This window comes from Chenopodium quinoa, unplaced genomic scaffold, assembly GCF_001683475.1.
Source record: "Chenopodium quinoa cultivar QQ74 unplaced genomic scaffold, ASM168347v1, whole genome shotgun sequence".
Taxonomy (NCBI): domain Eukaryota; kingdom Viridiplantae; phylum Streptophyta; class Magnoliopsida; order Caryophyllales; family Amaranthaceae; genus Chenopodium; species Chenopodium quinoa.
Window position 1 is genome coordinate 3926139 of NW_018743218.1, and position 13568 is coordinate 3939706.

General features: G+C 36.9%; 2 long non-coding RNA genes across 2 annotated transcripts; both read right to left on the reverse strand.

Moving 5' to 3' along the window:
- Positions 1-2127: 2127 nt before the first annotated feature.
- Positions 2128-3154, reverse strand: LOC110734706. The gene is made up of 2 exons (XR_002513882.1): positions 2991-3154; positions 2128-2452 (listed from the first exon to the last, which is right to left on the reverse strand). It is a non-coding gene; the product is annotated as an uncharacterized LOC110734706 (long non-coding RNA).
- A 6477-nt stretch (positions 3155-9631) lies between these two features.
- On the reverse strand, positions 9632-13024 carry LOC110734759. The gene is made up of 2 exons (XR_002513914.1): positions 12456-13024; positions 9632-12164 (listed from the first exon to the last, which is right to left on the reverse strand). It is a non-coding gene; the product is annotated as an uncharacterized LOC110734759 (long non-coding RNA).
- Between the last annotated feature and the right edge of the window lie 544 nt (positions 13025-13568).

Here is a 13568-nt window from a genome sequence, read left to right on the forward strand (position 1 = left end):
TAATGTGAAAAATTCAAGTTTATGTGAAAAGTGAACACACCAAATTAAGCACCAATTGTGACTTCATAAACATGCTTAATGAGGTTTATAATTGCAGTAGATTAGGGATGCAACCATACATTTAATCTACCATCAACATGCAATAATTAATCAAGGTTAAAAGATTTAAAAAATTTCGTCAAAAACGAAAAACCCCTCGAAAAACATATTTATGGGTGGATTTTGGCTTCTGGATCAAAAACGATTTAGAACATCGTTTCCACCCAAAAATCACTATTTTTAAGTCAAAATCTGGGTTCATCAGCCAAAATTAAAAAAAATACGAGTACGCTACCGCTGTTGGGTTTCAAATAGTCCGACTCTACGCGGAAGGCAAACCCACCCAAGACCCGTACACTATTTAAAGCGACTAAGCATGCAATCACTAATTAAACAACAATTAAGAGAGAGAAGAAAAGACATTCTTACCCTTGGCGCGTGCTTCGCTTGAATCCCGAGCTCTTACTTAAACCCTGCAAATGCGAAGGTCTCCGACGGCTCGTACCCACGAACCCGACCAGAACGATCCAAGTCCCGAAAATTAGTCGGGACCCGACCATAAAAACTAGAGTTTTACGAACTTAAGGTTTTCTCACTTTTCTAAGGAGATGCCTTTTTAGTTCCACTAAAGTGTTCTTCCCAAATCCTAAAACCTTGGTATTTATAGGGAAATGGACCTTGAATTCCCACTCTCAATCAATGTGGGAGATTAGCAATTTTCCCATTTTATTTTAATTAAAACAAAAATAAAATTGCAATTCAATCACCAAGTTACAAGTGGCAAGAGGAAGGGAGGGAGAAGGTGAGGACCACCAAGGGAGGGGACCAACCCACCTTGCTCCCCAAGGCAATAACCAATCTTTGGTCCCCACTAGCAAAACCAGTCCTCCTTGCCAAGTGGCTGGCTGGAAGCCTGCCTTGGCTGCCAAGGCTGCCAGCTAGCGCCTAGCACCAAGGCTGGGCAGCCTGGCCAGCCAGCCAGCACACTCGCACAGCCAGCCGCAGCCAGTTACTGCATGCGTGCTGCTAGCGAGCCAAGCATGCTGGGCGCTGCTGCTAGGCGAGGCATGCGATCTGCTTGCTGGGCGAGGCATGCGAGCTGCTTGCTGGGCGCTGCTATGCGAAGCACACGCACCACACGCACAGCACAGCACGCTGCTGGCTGGTGCGTGGTGTTGTGCGATGTTATGCGAGGCACACGCACACACACGCACAACCCAGCACGCTGCTGGCTGGCGCATGGTGTTGTGCGATGCTGTGCTAGGCACACACACACACACGCACAGCCCAGCACGCTTCCGGCTGGCGCATGGTGCTGTGCGATGCTCCTGGCGAGGCAGCCAGCGCCTAGCATGCTAGCAAGGCCTAACCTTGCGATGCTTGCTGGGCTAGCTGTGCGCCGGCGCCTAGCATGCTAGCAAGGCCTAGCCTTGCGATGGCTGGGCGCATGGCATGCTAGCACACACGCAAGGCTGCGATGCTTGCAGTGGCTAGCTAGCATGCATGGGCCTAGCACGCCTAGCATGCTAAACTTGCGACTAGCATTGCGATGCACATGCTAGCTCGAGATAGCCTAGCCCTCGCATGGCTAGGCCAATGCGAGGCTATGGCCTAACTCAAACTTGTAACTTGATTGATTTCGCGTCTCGTCGAATTCTAAAGTCGACTCGACTGGCGACGCTCGGTCTCGACGCTCTAGGCTTCGATTGGGTTCGACCCGAAGGGTTCAGTCAAGATTAAGCTGTAATATTAATTGTACATTAATATTACTGATAGGAAGCGACCTCCACCTAGGCATTCCGATCACTTGACCTTACTGAAAAATTAGCTATCCAATAATTCTTAACCCTTTATCGGAATAATACACTTGTTGGAAGGACACCATTCCTTTCACCTTTTACCATCCGAATCACTCTGTCAAAACAAAAAATTGAGTGTAAAGTCTTCTCTGTTGCATATTTCCGTTCATAGATGATAGCTACAACAATGATGACACAGTTGATTTCGAGTATTCATCTTTTAAATGTCTATTCAATCAAACTCCAATTTGGTCGATTGTTTCAAGACTAGCATAGATTACCAAAAAAATAAGAGCCGAAACTAATGCTACATATCAAAAAAATAGTTTTTTTTCTACCCCAAATTCAACCATCTGACACAGATCAAGGTTCATATATAAAGACTAGAAACAACAAGGCAAGTATGATGCTCTATATAATTTATCATTATAAATACAATAATATGCATAGAAACCTTCACTAACAAATAGAACCCTTCATAAGACAAGAAACGTACAACCAAGTTCAAAACGTTTCAGTAAAATCTGATTTAAGAAGAAGAAAACCTTCAATGTTAAAGCCCATGCGTGGTTCCTCCAGCACAGCTCATACAACCACGAACACCATTTCCTCTCCTATAATGAAAAGTAGCGCAAATCAGAATTCCTTCCGGTATAGACCGATGATTATAATTAAGCTCAAAAGGTTATAAGCTAAGATTAGAAACAACGAGACATAGACCTCAATAATATTTGAAGGGTCAAAACAGAAGCAAAATGCACCCACACCCAAAAGAGAAAGAAACCTCTGATTAACCCAACATATATGATATGTAAATGGCTTACCGTAATCAACAAGACTACTCAAGAAACTTAACGAAATTGCATAAGCACATAGGCCATTTGAAAAAGAAAAGTACTTAAAAACTAAAGCAACTTTGCAGATGAGTTAATATTTTAAATTTAAGTGTGCAACAGCAGACATGTAGCAAATTCTGATATTATTGGGCATCCAACTCACGAAAAAAAAATGAACATAATAACATATGATTACTGCCAATGAATCACAATATATTGACACAATGCCTTACCAATATTTTGTCACTCATATATGTTCTAAACTTCTAACCATCCAATTAACCAAACTAAATATAAAAAATGAAGAAATTAAAACCTGCCACCATTACAGCAACGCTTCCAGCCTTCCACCATTGGCGCACAAAATCAGAGCAATCGCACCAAACACCCACAACCACACCATCAACGCACAAAATCAAAACAAATCGCACCAAACTAAAACTTTAGATTAATTTTCAAATGAAAATAAGAAAAATTAGATCTAATATAATTGAAAATTAAAAACAAAACTAAACATGAAAACGATTAAAGGGCTAAAATGATTGAGGATTAAAACGAAAATCGATAATTAGAATAAAATCGAAAACTTCAGATCGAGAGAAAAAAAAATTATCTCGGAATCCGCAAAAATTCAGCACAAACTATCCAAAAAACTATTACCCAGAAACTTAAATCAACTCAAAACTACATAAATTTGAAAAAATAAATTTAAATCAACTCAAACAATCATCATTTCTAACATTCAAACTGAAAAAACTTCTAAATTGATTTTGATGATTACAAAGAGAAACATCTTACGTAGCATCATCAGCTTCAATTATAACCAATAATGTTCAATAATCGATTGTAGAAGAATCGAGCTGGCTAAGGAGGAGGACGCGAGGAAACGTCAATGATGAATGTAGAGTGCACGCTTCTATGGTGGACTAGAAGAAGATGATAGGCTCTCTTTGGGGAATAAGAGTGACAATGGCTGATTGCAAAGCAAAGGAGTTTTAGGGTTTTTTTTTCATTTTAAGGAAAGAGAAGGAGAGAGAAGGAGATCCAAGGAGAGAGAAGGAGATCGAAAAAGAGAGAAGGAATTTAGGGTTTCCATTGTTGAGAGGAGGAGAGACTGAGGAAATAGAAAGAAAGAGTAAGAAAGAAGATAAAAATGGCCGGGTTTTTTTTTTACAATAGCTTTCGTTGTTCAAACCGGTACGATTAACTCATTTTTTGCACCGGATTGTTTAGAATCGGTGCGAAAAGTCTTCCCCTCAATCCCGCCTATTTTTTTTCGCACCGGTTTTTAAAAACTAGTGCGCATTTTGCGGTGCCTATATCATTTTTCTACTAGTGATCATCATTCGAGTCATTTCCAAATGGCATTGAGGTCTCTGTCAAGACATATTATATTATATGTGGAGCTAATTATGAAAATCCAATTTCATAACCTTGATATGATCACTCTTGGCTCAAGAAAACATCGCTCAATCTATTCTAGACGTTTTGATATCTTGCCTAGTCGAATCAATAATTCATTGAACTTTTAAGCTATTCAAGATCCAGTTTGTTCACATTTGATGAATACAGCCATATTCTTTCAGATTCTTGTGAAAACATTGAAGTAATGGAATTCTCTTAAGCTTTCGGAGTCAATGGTTTATACCAAGCACAATAGCTCTTTCCTTTGTCGATTTCAACAAGTAAGACTTTCTTGCCTTAGAACGATTCTGAATTGATCAACTTCCAAGAGTCTATCTAATAGAGCCTTAGGTACGTTCTTGTCAATGTGACATTGCTAAAGATGTTTGGAACACAGATCATGTCTATGACTTGAACCTTGTGAGTTTTCATGTTAGAGAAATGTTTGTTTATAACCAAGTATCTTTGACCATGGCTTAAACAACCATGCCATTCAAATAAAACCAACAACTATTGCTCTTTTACTTTGAATGTGAGTCTTTCCATGTGTAAACGGATCTTTTGCAGATTATGGAACACAATAACCATTATTTATTCCAGCCTTTAGCTTTAAAAGTTCATAAACAAAGCAGATGACCTTACAACTGATGTAGCACCACTTGCTTCATTCCAAGCTTGTAAGTCAATAACATAGCTTAACTTCATTTGTTTTGAGGTCACTTCGAAAGTCGAACTCTCAAGCAGTATCTAATACTTGTTAAGATAAGTTGCTAAGTTTAACTACGATAACATGAACTCTTAGGTAGAATTGGAATCTCAAATTCCTTTTCTTTGCTCCTTGTTTCCTATATTTCTAATCATACATCGTCTCATAACCTTAAGAACCTTTTATTTAAGTGTTTTGACCTTTATACTTTGTTAGGAATAATTAAACATCTAATGCGCCGTAAAACAAAGTTCCATCTTTTCCTTTGATTCGTACTACATCAATGAGTCCTACTCATTAGTGTATAAAGAGAAAAGATATGTTAGTTGTCATTCTTTGACTAATTGAGTTTTCAACTCAATACTTCATGTTTATTAAAACTACCTAGTATTTTAAATACATGATGTCCAACTGTCCTTTCAAACTTAGCCATAAAAGTCATTATGAGAAGTTGTATTTTAGAATTGTCTCTTCCTTCCTTGAGAACCATTCTCAAAAGATTTCCTTTTACCAATCGTTGGAAAAATTATAATTTGATTTAGAATTCTACAAATATAAGTGCATAGTATAACCATTTATCAAGATAAAATAATAAGCATTAAAATACGTGCAAACTAGCAATTTCAACTATCTTATTAACGTTCTATTCACACATTTATAAATTTGTCCCAATTAGGCGAGAATAAATGATTTCAAGATCCCAAAAATTAATAAGTGATTAAGCATGCTTTGGCTTGTCTTAACACTTAATATTTTAAGGTAAGCAATCTAATTGCTAATAGCTCTAAGCTATTCTTGGTTCGATAAAAGGTCGCATCTAATGCTTTCTTGACGATTATCTCCTTTGCCACGACATCTAAGGACTCCTTACTTATATCGTTGAGTTTAACCAAAACTAACGTGTATATGATGCCTTGCTTTAGCAGCCCACCAACATACCTTAATTCCCTAGGAAAGTAGTAATCTCTTGCTTTGGCATAGCCCATTACTATTCTCATTAGTTCTGTAAGTGTCATTTTGGAATGGCATATTTAACTCAATATTCTTTGGGACTTAGGGTTTCTATGTTGGTTTATTTAAGTGACTAAACTAATCATTCAACATTCGAAATCTTAAACATGCATCTAACATCACAATTATATATGAGCATAAGCATAAATATATATAGCATAAATAAAGATGCATTTGGCAACTAGCATGACCCCTTGAAACTTGAATCTTCTATCTTCAAGGGCCTTCATTGCAACTTCTTGGCTTCGTCTTCTTAGAAACACCGTTTTCGAGACATCTCCGCCAATTATGCAACTACTAATAAGACTAGGACTAATATGAATATTAAGGAAAAAAATACTCAACGACACGTAGTCCATATTTAGATTTACAAAAAAAATATAATGGAACGTAGTCCGTATTTACTATCCTAGTCGGGCCCCACTAGTTGCCATTTTGTAAAACCTGCATTAGAATATCTATTCCATTCATCCATTCACTAAAGTGAATGGCCCATACATTTTACAAAATAAATCAAGTAACAATGCAAAACGAGCGCAAACTAGTAACTAACTTAGGTGGTTAATCCAATTAACACGCCTAATTAAAACTAGTCAAAGTTGTTATCCGATTATGTGAATTAACACAATAATAATAGCTCAAATGATTAATGAAGCTCCCACTAAATTCCACATCCAACTTAATTAAAATTAATTCAATTAAAATTAATTAAGTCGGTTAACCCAAAATTTTGCCAATTAATTTTGCAAATGCCGGGAAAAACCGCAAAACCGCAAAAATAGCCCCTCAATGGTCGAGTGCCTAGCATCCAAGCCTTGAGGCTAGGCTTGCTAGGAACCCAAGCCTTGAGGCTAGGCTTGCTAGGCACCCAAGCCTTGCTGTCGTGCATGATTGCTGCTCATACAACAGCGTGCTAGCACTGGCAACGTCGCAGCATGCTCAACGCGCTTGCGTCTCGCTGGCACTAGCAACGTGCCAGTGTGCATGCTTGTGCTGGCCCCACAAGCGCTACTATGCGAGCTAGGCACTGCCTAGCAGTCCCACTCCATGCACCACACGCACGCTCCCTTGCACACACTCGCACACACTCGCGCATGCTTTGGCTCGGCAGCAACATATGGGCCGTCGTCAGAAGCCCTGCTGGCCGAGCTAGGCACTCGAAGCTTCGGCTTTGATTTTGTGCTTGTTGTGCTTCAAGATTTTATTCCGAATTTTTCGTGTGACATAAAAAATTAATTCTAAATTGATTTTAGAAATAATATTGAGCAATATTGAAAATAAAATAAGTCCAACTTAATTAAATTCAATTTTAGTGCAAAACCAAATTTAATTCAAGAATCATTCTTTAAATTATTTTTGGCTCAACTTGATGCAACAAAATTGAATGCTATTCTCACAATTAATTTAACATAAATTAACAATTGAGATTTGACAAAAAAGGTTGGAAAAATAAATAATCATCCAATGAAAAATTTATCCAACACTTACTTATGCACATTTCAATATTGTAATCTTCCAATATGAAAAAGAATAATATTTCAAGCACGAGTATGAACATTTAGGATTTTAATCAACTCAAAAATAATTAAAACCAAAAATTAGCTCATTATGGATTTTAGCAAGTTAAAATCCAACCAAATAAACGATTAAAGATTGAACCTTTAACATTTAGTGGCTTCAAAAATACATATTCACCATAAACATTCACACTTCAAGCAATTAATTTGCAAAAATGTGAAATTGCAAGTTTATGTGAAAATAAGAGCTAACCAAATTAAGCACCAATTATGACTTCATGAACATACTTAATAAGGGTTAAAATTGCAGAAGATTAATGGTATAATCAAACACATAATCCAATAATTGCATGCCATAATTAATCAAGATTTAAAAATTTTCGTCAAAAACGAAAAGCCCCTCGAAAAATCACTTTCTGGGTGGATTTTGGCTTATGGAAGGTCATTGTTAATTACTTTGTGGGTAAAGAATGATTTAGAATGTCGATTCCAACCAAAATTCACTAATTTTGAGTCAAAATAAGAGTTCATAAGCTAAAAATAGCATAAATATGTTTTTAATCTAATTAAAAACGACCTCCTAATCTAATTAGGAAGCAAAACCAGAAATTTAAATCCATTTAAATCACCTTAATTAATTTTTAGTTGTAAAAATTAAATTCAAGAGGCTCTTATACCGTTGTTGGGTTTTGAGGTGTCCAACACCGCGCGGAAACAAAACCCGATAACGGGATTGCATGCATAATAATTACAACATAAACAAAAGCATGCAAATAAACACAAACAAAAGAGAAGAGAGAGAAAGAATACTCACCCTAGAAGCGTGCTTTGCTCAACCGATGAGCTCGGACTTGAAAGCTTCAAGTTTCACAAGTGCGAAAACCTCCTACGGCTCACACCCTCGCTACCGAACCGTAGCCGGCCCTTACCCCGTAGCTTAGACGGGGCTAGACTAAAATAACTTAGAGTTTATGAATAAAGGTTTTCTCGCTTTTGGTGATCCCTTAGAGTTCACCAACTCAAGTGAAGTTGCCAATACCAAGTGATTGGTATTTATAGGGAAATGTTCACAAGAATTCCCATCATCTTTCAATGTGTGATAGTTAGTAAAATGCCAAAAGAAAGAATTAATTTAATTCCAAATTAAATTAAAATGGAAAGGCAATCATCAAATGACAAGTGGCACAAGGTGAGCAAGTGGTTAGGTGAGGACCACAAGGGAGGACCACATGCCCCCTTGTTCCCCAAGCAAAAGCTCTCCCCACTAAGCACGCGCCACATGGCTGCCCTTTGCCTTGGACAACAAGGGTGCCTTGTAGTGCCCTTGTGCTCTCGGCAAGGCCAACAAGCATAGCAGGCCCGCTTGCTTGCTGTTGGGAACTGCTTGCTTACGGGCTGGCCTTGCGGCTAGAAGCTAGCGAGGCTTAGCTAGCTAGCGCTGCTTGCACGCATGCTAGCTTGGCTAGCACGCACAGCCTCGCATGCCTCGGCCAGCTAGCTGCTCAGCCTATGCGAGGGCTTGTGCTGCGACAGCACGCCCAGCCCCGCATGCCCTGGCCAGCACCATGTTGAGCCTTTGCGAGAGCTTAGGTTGCGGTTTGGCTTTGCCTCCACCAGAGTGGTGCGACAAGGCCTTGTGCTAGCCTAGTACGTTGTGTCATTTGATTGAATTTTCCGTCTCGTCGATTCCTAAATTCGACTAGACTTTCAACGCTCGACTTCGACGCTCTAAGCTCGGAATCCAACGTCTTAGTTCATAAAATCCCTATCGACTTATTAAATCCTTCGGAGTAATTCGTCGCTTCAGTTTGGTTACACGATTAGGTGTGATCCAGAAGGTTCAGTCAAGATTAAGCTGTAATATTAATTATACATTAATAATACTGATCAGAAGCGACCTCCAGCTAGGCATTCTGATCACTTGACCTCACTAAATAATTAGCTTTCCTACTTAATTCTAAACCCTCTATCGGAATAATACACTTGTTCGAAGGATACCATTCATTTCACTAATTTCTTATCTAGTTGGCTACCTAAATATATATTTCAAAAGGTACTAATGTAGACGTGTATATACTGAATGAATGACAAAACGGTTTTTAATCCCACGACTCACTAATCTACAAATTTCAAAAAAGTATTTTTCAATTACAGAGTAACATTGTTACATACTTCGTAATAATTAATCGTGATTAGAGTTTGGTAATTCAATTGTTGCTATGAGCATTAACAACATTAGACATATTAGAAGGGGCAAATTGTAACCAACAAATTACGTTTTTTTTTATATCGATTTTTTAAGATTTAAAGCTGACAGACTAAAAGTCTAAAACTCTGGAGGATCACTTCCCATGACCCTAATATAATTGAGCAAGTCTATCCTATTCAAATTACAGCTTTGGTAGATAGAAATTATGAAAAATTACAGAATAACAATAAATGAGCAAAGAGCAAGAGATGAAGTACAAAAAGCCTAAGGGTATGCTAACCCTCTTGCTCTTTCATCATTCACCTTCATCTCTTCAAAAGCTTTCTGATCCTGTTTTCTTCAGGTTCCAAGGTTCATGTTCTTGTGTTTAGGCAATCAAAAGACCAGAGAGGGGAAAAAATTAAAAGTGCATTGTTCATCTTCATCTCTTACTTACCTCTTCCCTCAAGAAAGTCTTCTGGTCTTCCAAGGCCAGTTAAATCATTGAGCTTGATACCCCTACCAATCGATTTTGAGCACTTTGATTCACCCTCATCACCACTGGAACTCATCATAACTATCCTTTTTCATTTTCTTGTGTTGTCAATTATTAGTTAGAGAAAGCATCGAATCTAGCCTTGGTCTGATAAGCTAGGTGTTCTGTTCTTTGATCAAGTATCTCAAAATTCTGATGTAAATCAGCCATAAGGTTTTTTTTTTTTTGTTTTTTTTTTTAACCAATTCCTCTACCATAGTGGTCACATACACGTGACAAAATAAATGCACAAGAAAGCAGTAGCAGCAAGAAATACAAGGAAAATATTGAAAATTCTATAACAAAAGCCATGCAGACAGTTTCTAATGTAAGAAAATTATTCACCATTCAGTACCATAATTTATCTTAGCAAGTCTAGAAAACTCCTTTTCAAATAAACATGTTCCTCCTCAAAAGAGGTAAACCCAAAAAGCATCACACTTAAACTACGTGAATTAATATTATCTTGAATCAACATATATACAACATAATAGCTCATATCAACAATCATTAGCCTAAAATAAATAGCACACACATCTGATATCAATAATTGACCTTATCTATAAGCAGACAATAACCAAAGTTCATTATCACAAAGCATATAACAACAGGAACTACCCACCGTAATAGCACAATCTAAAGCAAACACAAAACAACCACTTGAATATCAACTGAAGCAGCTCCTTACTCCAAATCAAACTCAACTTGTAAAAACCTTCAATTTCAAGAGCAAATTTAATAAGAACACTAAATTAACTACACAAAACCCCAAAAAAACACATGAAGAAATGCAACATACAACTAACCTTACGCAAAATTTCATCAACACGCTGAATTCCTCACTAAATTAACAATCCATTTGTTCTCTCTGCATGTACATATGTCAAGACTTCCCACTTTTATACTCTAATTGGGCTTACTCAATTGTATGTATGTAATATAATATATATGTAATCTATATATTCTACCAAAACAATAAATATAAAGTAAAAGCAAGACTAATGGAAGTACAACAGACCCAAGTCACAGCTCTACAAACAATACAACACAAGTAAGCGAAAGTACAAGTGCAACCTTTTTGTACCTTTTTTTTTTAATTACAGTATGTATATCAAACAGTAGAATAGATATGAAAACAATCTATATACACCAATAATACCTGATAACCCATACCCTATTCTATACAGCCTATTCAGAAGTAACGTACAGTCTAAGAATTGCTGATATTTTGAGCCAAAAAAGAAGAGTGATGCCTACACCAAGTTACTAATCATCTTTATTCAATTTGATTTAATGAATTGGAATTACATGTTACCTAAATTATTTAGATCCAAAAAACCGATGAAGCCTTAATAGCAGCCTCAAAAATTGTCAATTACATTAAGCAACATAACTATTTGACAAATTCCCCAATAAAGATAATCCGAATTACCTTCACAGACAATTTTTATAGTTGCTAAGCCAATTTCACATCAAACCAAACTTTTGTAAAAGGTGCTAAACAAATTTCAGATCAAATAAACTAACAAGTTCCAGTTCAAATTCACTAAGTTACAATAGCACCACACAAATTTCAGATCAAATAAACTAACTAATATCCCTTGAAATTACCTAACTAAATTACAATAGCAACCCACAGCTACTTACATAACACCGCACACACAGCTACTTACATAACACCGCACACACACTTAATTAGCTATTTTTGTAATTGCTAAACCAAGTTCAAAACAAATTAACTAACTAATCTACAATAAGAGCACACAAAGACTAACATAAACACACCCGGCCTCTTCTTGATTCCAATAGCTTATACACAACCCACTAAACTAAACCCAAAAAAAAAAGTCAATTTATAAAGCTTGCTTTAATTGGGCCAGATTAAACTAAGAAAATTAATAATACTTATTCCAGAATTAAAATCGCAATATATCACTACAAAATATAATAATTAAATTAATCCAAAACAAGAATAACATCTCAACCAAAATTAAAACTAGGTGAATTCAATCTGATGAGATCCAATTGCTGTTGTAGATCCATCATAGATGTGCTTGTTGTTCCTTGATCAATTGATCCAATGAATACATGGGATGATTTTGACATTGTTTGATTTTCTCTCTCCTCCCCTGTTTCAATTGATTCAATGGGCAGAAGATGGAAGATGAATTGAAAAGAGGGGGAGCGTTGAACCGTTAAGATTAAATTACGAAAATTGAGTGTGAAATTTGAGGAGGGAAAACAGAGAAATTAAAAGAAAAGAAATCAATTTTTTAGATTTAAACTTATAGCATATAAATTTAAATCAAATTGAGATATTAAAAATTCTATAAAAAAATCATACATACAAAAAACAGAGAAATTAAAAACCAGAAATGAAAAATTCTCATGTCCGAAAACAAAGATGAACACTAGATTACCTCTTGGTTGCTCTTGAAGAACAGCTCGTGCAGCCAGCTTTATTATTAGCTCCCAAAATATGGAGAAGGAGATGAGAGTGCAGAGTGGAAAAGATGGAAGAAGAAGAGTGAGGAGAGAGACTGAATGAGATTCTTCAAAAGCAAAATGAAAGTGAATTCTTGATTTGCTTGATGCGTGAATATGTTGTACATCCAAGATTCTAGCCACTAAACTATGAACTAATATCCTAGAATCTTGGAAGGCTATAATTACGAGAATTTGACTATACATACTCCATAATTATCGGGTGTCCTTAAACGTCGTTCGTAAATTACATAGCGACGCTCGCATTTTTTACTTAAATTTACTAATTTACCCCTCGTATATAAATACTCGCGAAACTAACTTACGAGTCATTTCACTACCAACATTCTCTCTCTCTAAAATTTTCTCATTCTAAAAAAAAAGTCAGAAATTAAAAAAAAAAAAATCAGAAATTTTTTTTAAAAAAAAAACCCCAACATCTGAAAATCACCCAAACACCAACGAACACCACCCATTCAAGATTGAATCCGGCTATGGCGGACAGGTGACGCATAAGGCTGACATACGGTGGTCGTGGGGGCGGCGTCAGTGGCGGCGAGCAGGTATGGGTCTGGTTTATTTTTTTTTTAATTTGAAAAAAAAAAAAATTCGTGGAGACTTCCGCCTGAAAATTCCGGAAGTCTGGGGGAACTTCCGGAAATTTCAGGCGGATGTGGTACTTCCGCCTGAAATTTTCGAAAGTTCCCCGAGACTTCCGGATTTTTCAGGCAGAAGTCTGGGTTTCCGATTTTTTTTTTTCTTTTTATTTTTTGTTTGTCGTGTTTTTTTTTTTTTGAGTAATATAATTTTTTTTTATTGTTATTGTTATGTATATGTTTTTTATTAATTTTGGAATTTTTGTTTCCTCGTGATTATTGATTAGGGGATTTTTATCCACCAATCACCATCTGACAAGTGGACCAACCAGGTTCCGCCACGTGTCCTTCACAAAGGCCAACAGGAGCTTGCCACGTGTCAATCACAGATACGTCCTCCATGGACCACTTAAGACACGCCACGTGTCCACCCATGCCAAATGGGACAACCGG